The 9,613-nt window shown below is 41.0% G+C and overlaps 1 long non-coding RNA gene across 1 annotated transcript; it reads right to left on the bottom strand.

Annotated features, from left to right (window-relative positions):
- Window positions 1–2,488: 2,488 nt before the first annotated feature.
- Window positions 2,489–3,306, bottom strand: LOC117559005. The gene is made up of 2 exons (XR_004570905.1): window positions 3,046–3,306; window positions 2,489–2,891 (listed from the first exon to the last, which is right to left on the bottom strand). It is a non-coding gene; the product is annotated as an uncharacterized LOC117559005 (long non-coding RNA).
- Between the last annotated feature and the right edge of the window lie 6,307 nt (window positions 3,307–9,613).

Raw genomic sequence — 9,613 nt, 5'->3', positions numbered from 1 at the left:
AGATGGACCCAGTCCAGTGTAAACCAGATAACATCTAGTGCCTCCCCAGAAGGTCTTAAAGGTCCCATGTCATGGCCATTTCCACTGATCATAATTCCATTATTGAGGTATACTAAAATAGATTTATACTGTGCAATTTTCCAAACTCACATTGGTTTCGCATACAGCATCTCTGTAAAGTATGTGTATTCAGCAGCATTCACTCTCTCCACTAAACGGCTCGTTGCAGCTCTTGCCCCCCCTCCCTGTGAGCCCAGTGTGCTCTGATTGGTCAGCTCGGCCACTCTGTTCTGATTAGTCAACCACCAGAGAGGCTCCGGCCATGTCTAACACAGAGCATTTTTCGTCTCTGAGCGGAACATCAGTATTACAATGGCGTCGCTACAGCCATATATGTTTGAACCGGAGTCTGATCCTGAAAGTGAGACAGACCAACGTAATAGACCTGACCCACCGTTCCAAACTAGACTAGAGCAGACGGTTTCACAGTGGCAAGTTTTTATTTAGTATCGCTCTTACATTTCAGATGTCATCATTTATCTACATCACAGTAACACATTTGTCCGCTAACTAACCGAACTGTATCTACAACTGTTGTTATTTAGGTGCACTTGTGGAAACTGCGCCATGATGCCTACCGAAGTGGAAAACGTCTGCTGCAAGGAAATTAGAAAGGTAGCATAGCTGACAGTTACAACATTATGTAGCCAGCTAGCTGAAAACACCACCAGTAGCACACAACATTATATGCCAAGATATACACCATACATATTTGTCAAGTCAATAGACTATTAGATGCACTTGTATTACTTCCTTAGTAATTCAATGTTTATTTTGTAAACCTTGCCATAGTTGGTTTAATTGCTAAACGTGTTATGTAACAAATATCTTACCTTCCTATAGGTTGTAACACGAATGAAGCAAGTCCCAGCACCTATTATGTGCATGGTACAGCACCCATGACTAGAGCCAAACTGTCTGAATCCATACACCCTGCAGCAGACCCGGCGCCAGAACAAATCTAAAGGGAGGGCATATGATTTTCATGGGAGGGCACAAAAAACCGTCACGTGCTGCGGGCCTGCGGCACAATATATATCAAACAGCAAGGCCAACAGCATTGCGTAAAGACGCACACTTATTGCAAACATACACAAATAAAGGGCAACATAGCAACCACTTTGAAACATTGTGTGCGTGGCAGCACAGACACTGGTAAATCACGAGCAAGGCACACTGGTTACGGATGGCAGCTTCCTCATCGCTGCACTCGGACAGAAATAGTAGAGACGGAGACGATGAACTGTTTAGCCCGCCTTGGGCATGGTTTATGTTCCTATGCACTGCCTGACTCGGACATGCTGTGGAGTGAATCGTGGTCACCTCTGAGAGGGAGTTGGTTGACAGCTAAAAAAGCTATAATATCAACGACAGCTGACACGTAATAACGGCTCCGTGCCAGCTGATCTGCACCAAAGTTCTAATTTCCTTATTTGTTTCCTCGCGTATATGTCTCTCTCTCCACAAACTCTCACATGAAATGTGTTCTTTTGATGCGGCATGTCTTAGCAGTCCTTTATCAGTCTGTAATGCGTGTTTCCAGTCGCAAAAACCTTTGACAGTAAAAGCCGCATCAGATGAAGACGTATTTACTTTAAACTGTCTACAAGGGAATCAAAAGGCTGCGTCTGCTTTTAACGAATCTTCAAGCCATGGTCTGTTGTTGTACCATGCAGTGGCTAAAGTGCGCTTCTTTCCTGAAAACAATCTCCCTGGATAACGATCCAGTTTCACCTGGTTGGGTTTATTAACCCCAAGATCATCGCTAACTCAGTCCCGGGGTTTGCAGAGGTCAAGCTTGTGACAATTAAGGCGTGCTGCTGCAACGGCAGGTGCAGAGTCGCCAGCAGCACCATCGGCTGCAGTTCTTTCATCGCTATTTCGTTTTAATAAATCCTTAGACCTTTTAAGCCAATTTTTTATGTCCATTTTGTAATTCAAACAGAAATGGGAGTCTACAGAATGCACAATAAACAAATCCAGAATAGGCGGCAGAGTCTGACGGGGACGAATCCCAAATCACAACAGACACATGCATTTATTTGACGTAGCCTGCAATTTATTTTGTTTGTTCTGACATCACATATATCGTAGCATAAAAGTTCACAGTTTATTTATAATTTAAAAAAATAAAATATATATATTTTTTAATTTTTATAAATAATAAAAAACGTGTTTATTGGGGGAGGGCAGGAATGTCAAATGGGAGGGCCTGGCCCTCCCTGGCCCTCCCACGGTGCCGGGCATGCCCTGCAGAACCTCCATAATATTTATAGATTTTTATTATGGACCTATGAGGCGTAGAATGGAAGAAGAGTAAGTTATTTTTACCTGTAATAAACTACTACTGTGTTTGATCATCAAATCATGGTTTGATATGAATGATATGTTATAGGAGCAAATAATTCAGGGAAGAAAGGATACTAAGTATTTCCATCAAACTTTATTTTTAGAAATGTACAAAATGTGTAAATATACATATATACTGTATCCATTCCTCCCCTTATAGGAGTTTTCGACATCTTGCCTATCACGGCTTTGTAAGCTGGTGCTGGGGATATTTAGGACGAGGCATCAGAGTGGTCATCCCGTCATGTGTTGTCCGCCGGATACGCCAGGAGTTTCCTGATCTGGCTGGACGGTATGTTGGCTTCCGACTTCCCCTTGACTAAAACGGGAGACATGGCGGGCAACCACTTCCTCCTTTGAGGGCCTGTCAAATTGAGTGGACAGGTCCTTTGGGATGGGGATTGTGTTCATCTCCTCCAAAAAGGGTATTGGGTCCTCAAAGACTTCCTCAAACACAAGCCTCGTCAGCTCACCCACGTACACTGAAAAATATAGCATTCATATAATAATTTATTATTTTAATTAACTTATTTTATTTCATGTAACACTTTCATTGTACATATAATGCAGTGTGGCTATAATCATTTAAAATGTATGTTATGTTTGTAATAAAAACATATATATTTCACAACTTACTGTATGTAGGGTCCTTCTTTACAGGCTTAGCAGTACATTCTCCCCTCTTTGATTTTGGATAGGCCACTTTGAAGACATGTTGTCCTGCAGCTGTTGTTGCTTGCTCACGGTCAGCATTCTCATTGTGATGCATGGCTGCTTGACACAACCTATAGCAGTGGTTCCCAAACGGTGTGCCGTGAGGCAAGTCCGGGTGTGCCGTGGGATTTTGTGACAACCATACGTTATTATTGCAATATACAACTACACAAAAATAATTATTTTTTTAATTTACTACATCAGTACTTTGTAGGTTTATATGTACGTAATCTGCGCGACTTGTGCGTCCACATCTCCACGTGCAGTGCTGCATAAACATGGCTGAGTCAGCGATAACTTTCGAGGGGTGGAGGTATGCCCATTATTTTGAGTTCGTCCGAAGAATAGACAGGAATGTGACGGTGAGGTGCAAACTGTGTCCAGGCCAGAAGCTGTTATCCACTGCTGTAAACACCACGTCAAACCTCAACAAACACCTGCAAAGAACACATGCTAAGGTGAAGCTACCGCACACGCTATTTGTTATTTGTTTATATCACGTAGTCTGTTCTTCTTCTCTGTCTTCCGGTTGTTGCCTGTTTTGAATGACAAATACACACTACCGCCGCCTGCTGGTAAGGAAAGTTATTGCCACTCACGCATGCGCAGTTCGTACGTGCTCGGCGAGTAAAGTAACGAGTTACTTTATGTAGATAGTAACGAAGTAGTGTAATATATTACTTTTTTTAAAGTAATATGTAATATATTACATTTTTTTAGTAACGACCCCATCTCTGGAGTTGGCGTTCTCTACTCTGATTTACATGAAGAACAACAGGAGGTCACGGCTCTCTGTTGAACAGGACTTGTGAGTGGCCCTCTCCTCAGTGCCACCAAGGATTAAAAAATTCTGCGCGCCCCGACAGGCACATGTATCTCACTAATTTGTAAGTCGGCAAAAATATTTAGCACATGTTTCAATGCTGATTGCTGAAATGTTACATTTATAATTTGTAGTTCAGGACCATGGACAATGCAGCTTCCTTGCATTGACAGTTCTCTGTGCTGAATTTCTGCTGAGTTTCCTTTGCCTCATTTTTAATTGTGTGACCTGTCTGGTTTAAATGAGTGTGTTGCTGCTTTGATGAAGCCTAATTTGATAAAGTTTCAAATTAATTTCTGAAATATTTCGTTAATAAATATTTCATGAGTAATATAGTTGTCTTTGTCACATTTTATTTGGCATTAGTAAATAATTATGCACATTTACAGATATTTTACATGATATGAGTGATAACACGTGTTATAAGGGCTATTTTGCACAATTGGTGTGCCTTGGGCACAACAAGTTTGGGAACCACTGACCTATAGAATAGCAAAATAAAATTAGACTTTGTGTTATGACAGAATAAAACCCTCATGCCACTAAACAGTGACTGTGTTATATAAAAAAAGATGCTACAGAATAAATTATACAGTGTAATACCTGCAAAACATTCCCATAAAGGGGAAAACCAAATTTTCGGGGGCAAAATGCAGAATTAAGTTGTGGAAGGACTGGGCAAACATGTGCTGGTGAGGAGCAACAACCGCACCACGGTGGCGTACATGGACAGGCGGGCGGAGTCCGTGAAGCAGATCTGGACCCAGTTCGGAGAGCGGAGGTGGACCCTTGGAGGTGGACGCGTTTGCACACTAGCCATGGCCAAGAAAGCTGTTTTACGCCTTTCCACAGCTGCGCCTCATTCTCCCCCTCCTGTAGAGGGTGAGACGAGAACATCTGTCAGTCATCCTAGTGGCCCCAGACCCCCGCGTGGCGCCGTGGTTCGCGGAGGTGACACAGATGATGGTGGGCCAGCCCTGGGCAATTCCTCAGGTCTGGGGGGCTGGTGCAATAGGGGCGTTACCCTCTCTGGGCCAACCTCTCCAGGCTTGGCTCCTGAGAGGGACAGGCTGAGACAGGGGGGACTGTCTGATAGGGTTATTCAGACTATCCAGGAAGCAAGAGCAGGATCCACCACAGCCTTTTACAGGACGAAGTGGTTGGGATTCCAGCGATGGTCTGAAGAGGGAAGTCTAGAGCCCTTATCTTGTACGCAGGGCTCTATTCTGTCCTACTTACAGTTACTCCTGGACAGGGGGCTTACCTATTCCACAGTTAAATCCCTTGCCATGAGGGATTTGGCGGCAGGTCAGCCTTTTGTCAGCCGCTTATGTCACGGTTTTTGTAGGGGGTCAGGAGGCAGCGCCCAGTAGTGCACGCCTCCGCCCCGCAATGGGACCTGCCGTTGGTGCTCGAGGCTCTGGTCACAGAACCATTTGAGTCTCTGGAGCTCTCCTCCCTGAAGGCGCTGTCACTAAAAACAGCGTTGCTGCTGGCCCTGACTTCAGTCCAGAAAGTTTGTTTGCTGTTTTCCTTTTTGATGTTTCACCTTGCCTCCTCCCAGCAGCTCTCTTATTGTTATTTATACCTGCTTCCCTCTTTTGAACTGCATTTGGGTTTTACCCTACTTGCCCAACCTGTGAAAATAAGTTTTGTTTCTTCATGCTGGCAGGGATTTGCTTCTCCTAATATGTGTGACATTATCGGAGATGGCATGTCTGCGAGTCGCCGATACAAGCGTAAATGCATGAGGGTGAGTTTATTTAAAATCATAATCCTAAACTAAAAGAAGTGGGATTGTTTGGTAACTTTCTATATCTTATCTTGTTAGAATCATGGCTAGCAGTAAGCTAGCAGTTTAACGGTTGTTGATTTGTAACAGCAGCGCTGGGAAAGCCTGTTTCAGTGTTCTTAAATCAGGATATATACCTTGAGCAAACTCTAACAGCCAGGATGTAAATGTGAATGTACTCTGATTTATCAGACCAATTTTGTGCTTCTATTATCAAGACTCAAGGTCCAAAACCCAGCTAGTGGCTGCGGGAAGATGAACTGCCTATTACAATGCTTACAGCTTTATCAATAGAGGGTCAAATGTCAAGCTTGTCCTCAGGTAGGGTTACAGATACTGGCACGAGGTCATCAAAATCAAAGGGATGAATCTTTGTGTCCCGAGGACAGTGTGATGTGAAAGTAGATGCAGTATCCACAGTCTCCAGCTGTTCATACTTCACAAAAAGGGGGATAACGGGACACATTTTCTCAGTCTCTCCTGGAATACACTCAGTGTTGTGCTCGTTTGTACGAAATCTGCGTACAAATAGTCATGTAATCTTACTAACGCAAAAATAAAGAAAGGTAATATTCATCATCAATTAAGAATCATAATCATTCTTTATATCAAAGATGCTAAATGCTTAGATTATTTGCAGTAGTTTGTGACGCATGTTGGTGCTTCAAGATCAGTGGTTCTTAGTATGGGTTAGGGTTAGGGTTAGGGTTAGGGTTATGGGTGATTGTTGGACTATTATTTCAGGTGAGTCAATGACTTTGATGGCCATCAGTGGCTAGATGAGGGCCATCTGAAGAAGCAGCTCCTCCTGCATTTGAAAATTCAACAAATATGCTTATGAAAGTGTCTACTTGGTAATACAAAAATAACAAATAAACACACAGATTGTATTTCAAACATAATAATTAGACAAATCTATCTCTCTGAATTGTGATGTTGGGAATATTAGTGGGAATAATTACTAGTACTAAGAAACAGTATTTTATTCCCTTTTCTGGTCAGGAACTTTAGTCTTATCCTGTATTTTTTAGCAGACAAGTTGAAAGGAATTCCTCTGCTGCTCAGTTGCAGGCTTTATCAACTATGTACCCTCACCCAATATGAGCCCTTGTGGACCCTTACATGCAGGCTAATCCTCCAATAGTCTGCTTGCATCTATACACAGGCCTCTGACAGATCGCTGCCCTCACTTTTGCCTCCTTGTAGATTCATCATCCCGCATTGATTTCAGTGTTTCAAGGAAATCCTCTTTGTAGTGTGCTCCACATCCTTCATCCACTCACCCCTACTCACTTCTACTTAGTTTGCGCGTTCGTGGAGGGTCTGCCACATTAAGTGCTGATCCAAACCAACGAGTGGGGAGAGGGAGAGTGCTATCAAGCCCTCCAACTTCAAGTCTGCATTGACCCTGACCTCACCCGCTGCTCTACCTGAACGAACCAACACTGTTTGTGTTCTTTCTACAATGACTTTTTGTTCATGTTTTTGTGGGGGGCAAAGATATCTCATAAGTTGTTTTCAAGTTGCCATTAAGTTTATCTTTCTAGTGTTTTTCCTTTTGTTTTGGTAATTTAACCAACTTATCATTAGCCCCTCTGTTAACCAGGTTTTAGCACCACCCTTGAACCTTTTTAGTTTACCTTCTACATTTTAACATTTGGCAATCTTTGACAACAGCCCAACTCCCACATGTTGCTATCTCTTGTTCTATTAACAATCACAACATTCAGGACTTGAGTAGCTATTTGGAATATGTTATGCAACCTAGTTATATAGCAATCGTATATAATTAATTAACTGGTTATTTATAGTCTCTCTGGTTCTAGCATAACAAAGACAACATATTTAATAAAATGACCAGCAAGTAACATATAAACCCAAATGCAATGATTTACTTTTTACTTTTATATTCTCTATCAAATAGCACAACTTCGTATCTGCACGTTGCCGACAAGGGTAGCCGGTAATTAAAAAAACTAATTTCATAAAACACAAAAAAACAAACAAATACATATAACAAAAGACATAAAGATATTTAAGGTTCAACTCAGTTCCTGATTCAGATCATCTTCAGTTTGGTCTCCTGTGACTGAAAACAGCAAGAGGCAAAGTCGTAGAAAACAACAGTAGTTAAAGATATCTTATCATGCTATTGTTATGCATATTATGGGTCTCAGATATATAAAAAAATATAAAAAACTATGATGTGTTTTGCTCAAAATTGCCAATTGCCATATTAAAACATCAGCTTCAATTCACGATATGAAGAAGGCAGTCTCTGCATAGCATACAGGCTAATGGAGATGCAGTTATTTCCAGCATTCTTTATTTACCATTCATTCAAGTATGTTATGCCTTTTATCTGCTAATATACAGGAGGAAGAGTGATACACTGTCTGTCTAGTTGGCTTACATAACAGTTAAAGTTTACAGCCTAAACAACATGGAGCATTTTTTCCCCTTTTATTCATTTTTATGTCAATTTGCACATTTCATGGTGACGCTCAGCCTCTCCCCTTAACTCCTAACAGTCATCATCATGTCAACCACAACACAGAGAAATACTGAGAGAAATGTGTGTGTAGTTGTTGGTACATTGCTGACAGAGGGAACTACGTTTGAATACAGATTTAAGAAATATCAGTTTTTGTCATAAGCATGTTTTGTCTTGACTATATTACAATTATATTATAATACAAATAATATAGTATTTATATTATTGAATTGATTATGATTATTATTATTATTATTAGTAGAAGTAGTTTATTTGCATTAATTATATTTTAATCTTTTTGAGGCTAGTATTTGGCAGGAAATGCAGACGTATTCACCCGTAAACGCATACTGAACGACATACATGCACATTTACCATTTACCTCACTGTATAAAAAAGTAACCGTTGATAATAATAATAAACAGGAAATATATTTGCAAAGTAGCCTACTTTGTTTCCAAAAACGTTTTTTTTTCACTCCTTTCTCATACCACGCTCAGTGTTAAGGCACTTATTTTTACAAAGTGAAAAGAAACAAACCATTTTAGAATAGCAATGATTTATAAAACATGAGATCCACCATATTAGAATAGTATAAAATAATAAAGAATAGAATAAACTATCTTGGAATAGTGTAAAGTAAATTGAAATGGATTCACTCCATTTTAGCATTTTAGTTTGCTCACTTCTTCACATGATTTCATCATTTAAAGTATCACATCAGCTGGACATTCATTGAACAATCTCATCTCTGATCATCCATCTCTGTTTAAACTAACTCATCATTGTCATCAACATCTGTATACTGGGGTGGGTCGTCCTGTTCTGCTAGCATTTGTAACTGTCTCCTCATGAGAAATGTACCCTCCCTCCTTTCATACCATTTAAGGTATGAAAGTAATATGTTCTCGAGAAGAGGCCGTCATGATCAATTGGTACGTTAGGACATGGAATACAACATCTAGCACTCCCCTGGGCGCCCCTATGCTATCCTTGTGCACTGTGGAGCCTAAACTCCCCCTGGGACTGGTCTCTTAGCCCTACTGGCTTTGGGGTGTTTCGCCATGTTGTTTAACTACATAAAAAACACATCACTGGCTGAAGAGAGCACAGGTCCCGGTCCAATCCTGTGGCAAGACTGACTACAAGGTTTTAGTTCCACGATACCACCAAACACCTACTCTGGGATACGGCATTCTAGACAGTCATTTCTGGGAGAATATTTTGGTCAATTACAACAGTTGTAGAATTTCATCACTTAAAAGTTCCTACTTCAGTACCTTTGGGTGGTCTGTTCTAATGATGTGATAAAGTCCCTAAAATGGTGTGAAAACCGGTGGAATATCAATAACTCATTATACTAATTTATCTTCAATTCTGG

This window comes from Gymnodraco acuticeps, unplaced genomic scaffold (assembly GCF_902827175.1).
Source record: "Gymnodraco acuticeps unplaced genomic scaffold, fGymAcu1.1, whole genome shotgun sequence".
In the NCBI taxonomy this organism is placed as follows: domain Eukaryota; kingdom Metazoa; phylum Chordata; class Actinopteri; order Perciformes; family Bathydraconidae; genus Gymnodraco; species Gymnodraco acuticeps.
Note: the sequence above shows the minus strand (reverse complement) of the source record. Positions and strands in the feature narration are given on the sequence as shown.